Raw genomic sequence first — 12,183 nt, forward strand, 5'->3', positions numbered from 1 at the left:
TTAGTCTGTTGTTGGTATTTTGTTTTTAAATAAAGACAATTCCAGGCCAAATCTCCAAGCCCCCAGGAAGTCAACAGGAATGCCCTATAAACCCTTTGGCCCAAATCATTCCCTCCTTCAGAAAAGCCTGTATAAGGAGTCCCTAGAACAGGGGTCGGCAACCTACGGCACGCGAGCCGATTTTGAATGGCACGCGGCTGCCTGCCGCGGTTCCGACCCCCAGCCGCACTCAGCCCACCCACCGCTCTCCCCTGTTGGGGCAGGAGGCAGAAGCTCCGTCCTGCAGCAGCCAAGCTCCCCACCTCCTTTCCCCAGCCATGGTGCAGCCTGCTTTCCTGCCCCTCCTCCTCTCCTTCCCTGCGCCGGCCCTTGCAAAGGGATGGGAGAGGAGTGGCTGCGTGCTCGCTGCTCTGCAAATGCCCCGCGGCCGGAGCTCCAGCCTGCGCGCAGCAGCCCCTTGCTAAAGCCAGCCCTGGGTAAAGGAGGCAGAGAAGAGGTAGGGATGGGCTTTGGGGCAGGGGGTGGAACAGGACATATCCCTTCCAGCCCCCTGCCATGAGCCGCTCAGGGCAGAGGGCAGGGAGCACCCCCACGAGCTGAGCCCCCCAGCCCTCTGCCCTGAACCTCCCCCACACCCACAGCCCTCTGCCCTGACCTCTGAAGCCCCCCACACCGCCAGCCTTCTGCCCTGCACCCCCCCACACCCCTCCAGCCCTCTGCCCTGACCTCTGAAGCCCCCCACACCGCCAGCCTTCTGCCCTGCACCTCCACACACACCCAGCCCTCTGCCCTAACCTCTGAAGCCCTCCACACCCACCCTTCTGGGGGTGTGGGGGGCTTCAGAGGTCAGGCCCTACTCAGCCCGCTGCCAGTCTAGGGTGAACAGAACGCCAGGCTGGCAGCGAGCTGAGCAGGCTGGTGGCATAAGATCAGCATTGTAATTTAATTTTAAATGAAGCTTTTTAAATATTTTGAAAACCTTGTTTACTTTACATACAACAATAGTTTAGTTATATAATATATAGACTTATAGAGAGAGACCTTCTAAAAAACGTTAAAATGTATTACCGGCACGTGAAACCTTAAATTAAAGTAAATAAATGAAGACTCGGCACACCGCTTCTGAAAGGTTGCCGACCCCTGCCCTAGAAGATGGAAATTTCTACAAGGATCCCTCAAAAAGCTCCTCTTCTACTATTCCAATAGGATGGAAGTGCAGGGGTAGCCTCCCTGCCCATTGTGGAATAAACTACAGACTCTCCCTTACCCTGGCAAGCTCTCAGGGATCTGCAGCAGGCCCTGTTTCTTCACAGTGGCTCTGGCCTCCAGTAGCCCCCAGTTCCATAGCAGAGCTGCTCCATTGGAGCTGCATTATTAGGGAGTCTTTATGGCCAGGGTGGTCCCTTTGGGCAGGGAGATCTCTGGGTGAGAACACAGATTCAGGCTGTATTGTTTTTTGGAGCCACTGGAAATTCTGCATTAACAGAGCTCTAATGCATCAGCAAACTGAATGATAAAGAATTAAGTCACTCTATGATCACACCACCCACCTAAAATCTAGAGCAGTGATACTCAGATGCAGGCTCGCGAGTCCCAAGTGGTTCTTTAATGTTTCTCCTACAGCTCTTCGAAGCACTTGATATTAAAACACTGTGATTTATTTATTAGCCAATCTAAGTTTTAACCAATTAGGATGCTTTTACTATGTTATTAACCAATTGTAGTTGATAAAATTATAATACTTGGTCAGTCGTTTTACTGTGAGAATATTGTGTATATATAATTCCTCTGTCATACTGTTTAAATATGAATATATAGTACAACAGTAAATGAAACATTTAATTCACACTACTATGGCTCTTTGGGTAATGCTGATCGATAATGCTGAACCACTGAGGTCTGAGTATCACTGAACTAGAGAGTATGAGAAATGTGGTATTTTTGCAGCAAAGATCACCAGGTACTTTTGAAGAGTCTTCTGTCAATACTAAAAGCATCTTTAGTCAAATCAACTCCTACTCCATCACATGCACACATACTTGTATGACTGTATGGGGTTTTAGTTCTTATTGTAGGAATCACAATGTGAATCTATAAAGGAAGCAAAGTTTGCTGTCAAAAGCATGAGATCTTAACAAGAGACAAACACCCATCCACCCTGAAATAAATACATCAACTGTGTTCTTTTCTTACATGTATTTAAATGAATCAGAAACTGTTTAAAAAAAAGCAATAAATCCTACATAGACAAAAGGTTTTCCATTAAAATATTATCTGACATATATTTATGTCATTGCCACAAATCAGCATTTACACCAGTGTAATCCAAGTAACACTAAAAAAAAATTTAGATACAAAACACTCCTTTCTTTAGTTACTTAGTTGAGCCAACCAAATGCAAAGTCATCCAGGAGGCATTACGAAAGCTATTATTTTATTATGAGATTCACACAATTAAAAAAGTTAGTTTCATTTTAACATAAAAACGTTTCAGAGTACTTGAATGATGCTCATTCAGCTCCATCACTGACTCTTCTGACAACAGCAAACAGGGCCGGCTCCAAGGTTTTTGCCGCCCCAAGCGGCACAAAAAAAAAAAAAGCCGCAATCGCAATCTGCGGTGGCAATTCGGCGGGAGGTCCTTCGTTCCAAGCGGGAGTGAGGAACCGTCTGCCAAATTGCCGCCGAATAGCTGGACGTGCTGCCCCTCTCCAGAGTGGCCGCCCCAAGCACCTGCTTGGCAAGCTGGTGCCTGGAGCCAGCCCTGACAGCAAATGAAAGGCAAGGGGTGAATCGTGCTATCTGTATTTCCCTAAGATGGTACTATGGAAGGATTTGGCCTGGAGTTTCTCAATTGTTATTAATTTCTCATGCAGCAAGTTTTCTTTAAATGAAAAAGCCTCATGCCTCACTCTGCTTCCCACCCGGCCCAAATCAATTCCCAAATAGAAGTTTTTGGCAAATATGCATACTACCTGGTAAGCTTAGTTTTAAAAAACCTCACCAAATAGCTCTGTTAGCAATAGACTAACTAAGCTGCATTAAGTAAGTGGCAGTTTTAAACAAATCAGAGGCTTGCAGGGTCTAGTCCATAATATTTGACTAAGAGCCAGATATTTAAAGGTATTTAGGCACCTACTGGGATTTTCAGAAGCACCTAGGTGCCCAAGTCCCATTGGTTTCAGTGGGAGTTAGGTGCCTTTGAAAATCCCATTAGGTGCCTAGCTGCATCTTTAGACACCTAAATACCTTTAAATATCTGGCCACAAGTTTCCAGAAATGTATTTCAATCAGCAGGCAAACAAAAAACAAGTCTGATAGCACAACAAACAAGACTTCCTCCTCTCTGTAACTCTGCCCATATTGCACGTTGACACAAAATAAATCTGGTGCATTGACATATACGAGCTGCCACAGGCATGATGAGGACCAAACTCTGTAATCACTGAGTGTTCAGGTTTAGCAAGTTTCTTAGTCAGGCAGAAAAATGTGGTGGCAAAGATAAACTGCACTTCCTCAAGAAACCATGGACTTTAAAGTAATAAGAGGTGCAAAAATCAACATTCACAAACATTGCTTTTAACAGGTTTGCAATACAAAGGTACTCGGGGGAAAAATGAGGTTCTAAATGGCTTATTATGTAACTTGACCTTTAACTTAATGGGCCTAAGAGTAAGGGAACAAAAAGGTGAAACTATCTATCTGTCATCTCATGAAACCAACACATAATAAAAAACTAGGTTAAGCCAGCACAGGACTAGATTTTCATCCCTCCAATAACTTTTTATGTTGGGGGGGAAAACATCTATTGTTCTTGCTGGGCATGTTTCATAGAATCATAGGACTGGAAGGGACCTCGAGAGGTCAAGATATACAAATGTTTTTTGGTCACACAGCCAGTATTAGAACCAGGCCTGTGATCTCTAAATCACCTCTGCAAACCAAGGAAGGATGATACTTCCTATAATGAAAAAGGTGGCCTGTGCATAAATAAACATTGGTCTCTGATTGGGGGCTCATAGGAACTACAACCGCACAAATAAAAATAATACTGTCAATGAAGTGTAAAAACACATTATTAGATGACATACCAACTAAGCAAACAACCTAATAATACTTCACCCATGACTGTAATGCCACCCAAATTATCTCTTGTTCTTCTCAGTAATTTGCCCATCTGCCCTGTTCTTTTAAGCAGGTAACATATTGGAATCCACAAGAATCCTTTTCTGAGCCAAATTTTTGTAAGTTTTGATTCTCTGCCCACTCAAAAAGATAGGTGACAAGAAGCACCCCCCAACCACACACACTCTCCAAAACATAGTTGAACTTGTATTATTTAAGGCCTAGCAACTTTGAGTGTGTCCCTTTCCAGGTAAAACCATTAAGGTGCATTACCCATGCTACAGTTCTATGAAATTATCTGTGACAGCCACATAGAAACACACCGAACAGTTTATTAAGCTGTTATCACTGCATGAATACCAATTGAATGTGCTTGAGAAAACACCCTTAAATAAACTTTTCAACACCGCACACAACGGCAAACTAACTACATGTTAACCCAGATTCATGGGAACTGAAATACCTAAAATTATTTTCTATTTATGTAGATGTGTTCTGAAATTCTGTTTATAGAAACTGATTTTACTTTATAATGTCAGATATCAATCACATGAAAATGATTTTAGTGTGTGATCATGTGCAGCAGCCATACTGATACAGCATCATCACTTCCGAGGGTGAATGTGTTTTAATATTTATGCTGGGGTTTTTAAAACAAGTTAAGTACCCAACTCACATTGAGTCTCAATCTTTTGACAGCTTCAGCCTTAAGCATTAAGTGACAATAAACTATGCATTTATTTGAAAGGCTTAACAAACCCATAATCAGAAATACACACACACATTCTCCAGCCCTTCAAATCACTCAGCACCAACATTGCAACAATTTGTAAAGGCCCTCTATTTCTCAGATGGATCAAGAATGTTCCCAAGTTTCATGAACTTTTAACCCCTCCCATCAGCCCCAAAGCACTTGCATCCCATCATCATGGTCCTGCTGACAAAGGAGGAATGGATGGCTCTCTTCTGAGATTGCTGGCTGAGTAGCACGAGGCATTCTCTCCAGTAAACTGAGTGCCAAGCTACTGCTTTGCTCCTTGTTTCCATCAACCCAGTTACTGAAAGATACTGATCTGCGATACTGCAATGCATATTCTATAGCTTTTTATTAATTCTGTGCAGTTGCTCTCCCCTTTAATTTAAGGAACATTTATAAAATACTAATATTAAAGTCTGGCACCTCAGCTTATGCCTTTGGAGTTTTCCCTGCTCCTCCCTCCTACTAGCTAGAACAGCATCAATTCTAACTGAATTTTTGTCAATTGGAAAAAAAAAAAAAAAGATAACAAGCAACAGCAAGTTTGACAGGTCCAAAATCCAATTCAGTCTGGTGAAAAAATAAATCTTGCCTCTGACAGGTGGAAGCTTTTCCTGGCAAGTGGGCGTCAATACCTCTATTTCTGCATAAACTAACACATACTTTAAAAAATTAAACAGCCTGATTGCCATAGGTCCCGAGAGCACCCACAGTTCCCATTACACAGGGTGATCAGTACCTATGGGGAAAAAATAAATAAGTCAGGCTATCACTCTCCAGTGCCTATGGCAGCTAAGATAACCTTCTACATAGGACACAATGTAAACCAATGTAGTGTTTTCTTTCTGAGTTTGCAAAAAGAGAGCTCTAGTGCCTGTCTCTATTGCTCATAGCTTTGCCAAATACAACAGATTCAAATTGGCATTATTCTTGATATTTTCCACTGCTGTCCAGGGGGTTCTGAATAGCAACAGTGAAAATGACCAGAGTATGTTAATTTTATCCTTTTGCAAGACTCAGGTTCCTTTCTTTGCTGGCATTTAGGACCCCTTGCACAGCTTGAAACTATCAGGAACCAACTCGGGCATTGAGGCTATTCAAGGAGAGGAGGACTCAAAGGAAGCTGTCCAGAGGTACAGTAGTGGAGCTCCACAAATAGTTACAAGGCTGAATGGAAGAGGAAAGAGCATTCATGTTTATTAGGCACCTACTAGCCAGAAGCTGATATGCAAGACGGAGGCCCAGACTAAAGTCCAAGGAGAACATTCTGGTAGGAATCCCAGCACTCTTTTCAACAGCCAACGATAGTGGGAGAGTTGGGTTTCTAATAACAAGTGGGTTACTCTGGAATTTCACTGGTGGTTCCCTCCTTTTCTTTAACCTTTTCTAGCTGCCTTTGACTAGTGTTTGATGTTTCAAGCCCTGGTCTACTCAACTTTTTTTTTGTGGGAGGTAAATGTCTTTCTGATCTTGGTGGTGAAGGAGGAAGAGTTTCTTATCTCTTCCTCAAATCTGAGGTCTAAGATCTGAACTCCAACTCATTAGAGAGCCGATATCTGGAACACGTAAATGTCTTGCCTACTCCCCAAAATTAAGTAGACAAGCAAAGCAGAGGGACAGCATGACGTGCATGTCCTTGAACCAGAAACGAGAGTGGCAGGTCTAATTTGAGGCCTAGAGCCAATTTAGAGAGTGGCTTTAATACAAAAACTTTGTTATTAATAATGATATTTACTATTATTTTGATAAGTAAATAGATTTGTTTTTGTTTAAGTATCCTTCCAAAATTTGCAAGCTCACAAAAGTAAATACGTTTAAGCAGCGCTTCCTTCCTCGTAGCCCATCTTCTTTTCACTGTGCTGTGAGGTCAGAAATTGGAATTTATTATATCTCAGTATTTCAGGCTCACCAGACCAATGCCACAGTGACCGAATTATGACTGCACAGTATGTTTGAGCACAAGGAAAAGGCAGGCTATAAGTTATAAAAAAAAAAAATACCCCAAATATATTCACAAATAATTATGGCATAGGCAAGATACCAGACAAAGTAAATTGCTTCCTATATTTAAGAGATCTCTTTTTATCAGGTTTGTCTCAGCATGGGAATCACTGTTTTAAACAAGGTGGTGTTTTCTTGGCTCAGTTACTGGGGGGGCAGGACTCAGACTATTTTCTATGAATTCTACTTCACATCAGACAAACAGTGACTCTTTGCTGCATTTAACAACTATATTGGCCTTACATCAACAGAGCTTTGTAACAGATGATAGTTGCCTACACTCTCATATTGAGCCATTCATTGCCACTGAGCAGCTGTAATAACTTGATGGCTAAGTTTGAACTCCTAGAATTAGATTGCTAAAGTACTGGTAGTTCTTAACTCCATTTCATTTATCATTACACAAAACCATTTAATTTGTGCTTAATGGAGTAATATTTCTCATGTGGTAGAAATTTTGGTTTAAAAATACAATTCCAAAATGTACAGTTTTTACCCTCTCTGTCTCTCAGCCCCTTTAGAAATAACAATATTTAAATGTCATGAAGAGGTAATGTTTAATTGAGGGCCATTATAAGAAGGTTTTATAAAGAAGACAGTCAAAGAACCTTAAGTCAAGAAGAGTATTATAAAAAGAATAAGATAAAGGGTATATGCATGGGGATGCATTTGCGGAACCTAATGATTGTATTTTAACATATGACTGGAAGTAGAAGCTGAAAAAGAAGATAATGTTCTGAAGCTGTGTGTTGCAATCTGCAGTGTTTAACTCTTTCCCCAAAGTTTGCAGACTTTCCACTGTGGCTTTGGGTAACTGATAATCCATCAGTCAGAATATTAGATATTAGCTCATACATTTTTGTAACAGACATTTTCAGGAACTGCTCTAAACAGGAAATACTGAACATTTTTTTTTAAATTGCTGAAGTAGCTGTTGAGCTGTTAAGGAACATTTCAGGAAAACTACAATGTTGCTGCTTCAGCTTGACAAACTGCAGTCACCTCAAACTCAATGGCATTTCTTTCTCTGGTTGTTTCTTTGGTGCTGGGCACAGCATGCATTATTTGCCGGTGCATTTAACAGTAGCTAGCGAACCGAGTGAAAGAAGCACTTGGGGTATATGCCTCCACTGCAAGTGGAGGTGTGATTTGCATCTTGGCTAGGCATACCTATGGTAGCTTGAATCTAGCTAGCTCACTAAAATGGCAGTGAAGATGCAGCAGCGCAGACTTCAATGCGGGCTAGCAACCAGCTACGTATCTATGGGGACTGGGCAGACTTGGAAAGCCCATGTTGAAGCCAATGCCTGCATTGCTATCTTAGTGGGTTAGCTAGACTAAAGCAAGCATGGGTATGCCTACACAAACTGCAAATCACACCTCTGACTGCAGTGTAGACCGAACCTAAACGTGTGCATGAGGCCAAGAAATTACCAAAATTCAAAAGAAATTGGACATTTATATGGATAACAAGAATATCCAAAGTTATGAAAGTTAATGTGAACAACATTTTGTTAGAGACTTTAAACTTAATGTTTCAGGTTAAACCAAACTCTATTTGAGATTAACAGAGTGAGACAATGTGGAAGGCAGAGGATCTCCCATTTGTCTTCAGTGGGATTCTTACAACTTCCCCTGGTCCTGCCCACTGTCAACTCAGAGGATATTAGACTAGATCAGGGGTAGGCAACCTGCGGCACGTGAGCTGATTTTCAGTGGCACTCACACTGCCTGGGTCTTGGCCACCGGTCCGGTGGGCTCTGCATTTTAATTTAATTTTAAATGAAGCTTCTTAAACATTTTAAAAACCTTATTTACTTTGCATACAACAATAGTTTAGTTATATATTATAGACTTATAGAAAGAGACCTTCTAAAAACGTTAAAATGTATTACTGGCACACGAAACCTTACATTAGAGTGAATAAATGACGACTCGGCACACCACTTCTGCAAGGTTGCCAACCCCTGGACTAGATGGACTTTTGGGCCTGGCAGTTCCTATGTGCAAACTAATATTATCTCCTCTGTGCTACCTAGGTATTTTAGGAGAGAGATAGCACAACATCCAACCAACCCCTGTAAATTAAGACTTCAGATATGAACATAAAATGCTATATTTCAATAATGTTAAAAGTTTTGGAGAATTCTGAAGTTTCCTCTATGAACTTATACATATAGTAGGGGGTATGTGTGTGCATATATTGCATGTATACAAAAAGGGGAGACCAGAAAAGTTAATTTCTTAAATTTTACTGTTTTCCAACTGCTTTCAAAAGATCCATATTTGATCACATAGCGAGGGATTTTATAGCTTGACATGCTGAGCAGTTTACTTATGGTTCAAATGTGCTGCATATCCAATAGTGATCCTTGAGAAACAAAAACTGATGATACGTGTGTCTGGACTAAAAAGACTAATATTACCATACTTAGGATCTATATTAAGTGCAAATGTGACAGATACCATCTTGGCTGACATGAGAAGATTTGAACCCAGGACCTCAAAAATTAACAGCATGAGTTTGGCCTGGTCCCCACTAACCCCCCACTTCGGACTAAGGTACGCAAATTCAGCTACGTTAATAACGTAGCTGAATTCGAAGTACCTTAGTCCGAACTTACCGCGGGTCCAGACGTGGCAGGGAGGCTCCCCCGTCGATGCCGCGTACTCCTCTCGCCGAGCTGGAGTACCGGCGTCGACGGCAAGCACTTCCGGGATCGATCCCAGAACATCGATTGCCTGCCGCCGGACCCTCCGGTAAGTGTAGACGTACCCTTTGAGTGAACGAGACAAGGCTCAATAATTGGACACTGTAACAACTCACATCCTCCATGGATCAGCACAGAGGGGCCTATAAAACAAACAAATGCCTATACACGCACACACAGAGTGAAGGGTTGCCAACCTTTCAGGACTATCCTGGAGGCTCCAGGAATTAAAGATTATGTCATGTGATGAAACCTCCAAGAATACGTCCAACCAAAACTGGCAACCCTAAATTACACAAACTCCAGATATTTGAACAGGGATTGAAGATGTAAGAATTCCATTATCTTGTCATATAGTTACAATTTGCTTAGCTCACTGAAAACTCAACTTTGCTCCCATTTGCTTTCGGTGTATATATATTTTTAAAGTCTGTTCTGCTGATATGTTGCTTCATCTCCCAAATCAAAGGAAGCTACAGCTGTTTTATAATCAAACCTTTAGCTGACATGATAGATAAATAAATTACTTCATACTGTAGCATTCCTGGAGTTGTATGGGCTAAATTATGACTCCTCCCTGAACACAAAGTTTCCCTGTCCAGGTTAGCTATGCTTCCTGGAACTAATGATCACTATTATCACAGTGAAACCAGAAGACATGCTAAGAAAGTCCACACAAAAAAAGTCTCTCATTCAGACAGCTGAGCCATCTCACATACAGGGATACAACAACTTTTACTAACATGTAGAAGAGTATAAGCATCCTTACTTCCTGGCCCCTCACTTCTGAAGCAAGAGCATCACTGAAAACGCCTAATTAAAAACTATATGACTGCCATCATTTGTTGCAAGGACCATTTGACTGGCATCAGTTGTCATGTTGGCTATATTTCAACAACAATTTTAAAAATGTCAATGTACTCTTGCCAGTTCCCATCCTCTCAAGAAGAGGGGAAACACAAATCAGCTAGGAAGACTTTTTTATCTGCTTTATAAATGTACTAAATTCAGGTTTTGTTACGCAAGTCCATTATCATGTATATTAACTGGCATCAGCTTCTATGGTCACTATCTTAGCTCAGAGTTAGCCAGAGACCCCTGTTTCAATAGGTTTACTGATCTGACTCTCAAATATTCAGTAAGCGATTTAACAAAAATCACTTGCTGATTTACAAACCACCACTGACCAGCTATTACACGCAAACAAAGTTTAGCATGTAACAAGTAAGGCATTTGCAGCAAGACCCTGGGAAAGTAAAGGACTAAAGTAAATAGCGTAACTCTTAGGGGCAAGTTCACCCAGAAGAAAAACAGGATCCGAAGTCAACAAACAAAACGGTCAAGAAGACGGACCAGGCCGATAGAAGGACTTACAGGTATCGCTTATACTCCCTGATTTCTGTGCATTCACCACGGAGTCATTACACAAAATATGGAGGCTCACAGAGCCAGGAAGCCATGGTGGAGTTATCTCCTCGGCAAAGGATGTCAGAGGCAACCTTTGCTTACCCCAGAGCGGTGCGAGTTCTGCGGAGCAGTCCCGACCGTCTCTCCTTACGACGCCAGGAGGGGAAGACAGGACAGATCAAGGCTCCCTCGTTGACTTACATGAGTGTACCCGTCCCGAGCCCAAAGCCAGCTACGCCCGCCACCCTGCCGGTGCTGCGAGGGGAACCTGAGTGAGCCCCCGGGGGCGGCTAAAGGGAGAGACCCAGGCTGGAACAGACCGAGCGCTGCCCCCCCCGCGGAGATGCACACCCCCTAAGCGGGGACAGCACCCGCAACCAAGGCACGAAGGAGCCTCCTGCAGAGGGAGGGGTAGGACAGGCAGCGCCTGTGCCGCTTCCTCATTCACCCGGCGCCAGGCGAGGCAGGAACTGCCGTGCGAAGCGGGAAACTCCCCGAGCCAGGGTCCCGGCGGCAGGTACCCGGGCGGCAGCCCCCGCGCGGACCCCAGGCACTCACCGCCTCCCGGGGGAGCTGAGCACGGCGGGGCCGGCGTCCCGGCCAGACGGCGCGGAGCTGCTGCAGCTCCCAGGCCGAGCGCTGTCCCAGAGCTAGCGAGTGCCCAGCCCAGCTTGGCCGGCCAGCCCGCCCCCCTGCCGCTCGGCCCGCCCCCCGCGCTCCGCCCCTCGGGGCACGGCTCCTTCCTCCGCCCCGGCCCGCTCACCTGCCCCGCCGGCTCCGCCTAGTCACAGGACGGGTGTGTGTGGGCTCCTGCTGCACAGGGTCCGCGACCAGCCAGATGCGGGAAACCCAACCCCAGAGCCAGTTCTCTGGTGGCGGGGCGCGGGACAGAGCCACCCTCCTGCTCCGGCTGCGCTTGCTCCTTCGCCTTCCTTGTTTTCTTCTCTTCTCCCTTCCCTCTCTCTTACTCTCCTTTCCCCCTCCCTTCTTTTCCTCCCCCCTCTCTTTTAGTCTCCTCCCTTCCCTGACGCTCCCGTCCCCCTCTCCCTTCCTCTTCTCCTATCCTTTTCCTTCTCTCACTCTCCTCCCTTCCCTCATGGTACTTTCCCCCTCTCCTGTACACTCCTTCTTTCTTCACATTACCGTCCCCCTTTCTTACTCTCCTCCTGTCCTTTTCCTGTT

At 43.9% G+C, this 12,183-nt stretch overlaps 1 protein-coding gene across 3 annotated transcripts in view; it reads right to left on the bottom strand.

Annotated features, from left to right (window-relative positions):
* Positions 1-11,894, bottom strand: part of PRKCD (protein kinase C delta) — a 156,928-nt gene extending 145,034 nt beyond the window's left edge. The window contains exon 1 of one of the 3 annotated variants that reach the window (XM_054035727.1): positions 11,765-11,894. The gene's annotated coding sequence lies outside the window, so the exon portion shown is untranslated. Of the gene's footprint in view, positions 1-11,559; positions 11,670-11,764 lie in introns of those variants that run through there. The other 2 variants (XM_054035726.1, XM_054035728.1) reach the window with 2 other exon arrangements.
* Between the last annotated feature and the right edge of the window lie 289 nt (positions 11,895-12,183).

Source organism: Malaclemys terrapin, chromosome 7 (genome assembly GCF_027887155.1).
Source record: "Malaclemys terrapin pileata isolate rMalTer1 chromosome 7, rMalTer1.hap1, whole genome shotgun sequence".
Taxonomy (NCBI): domain Eukaryota; kingdom Metazoa; phylum Chordata; order Testudines; family Emydidae; genus Malaclemys; species Malaclemys terrapin.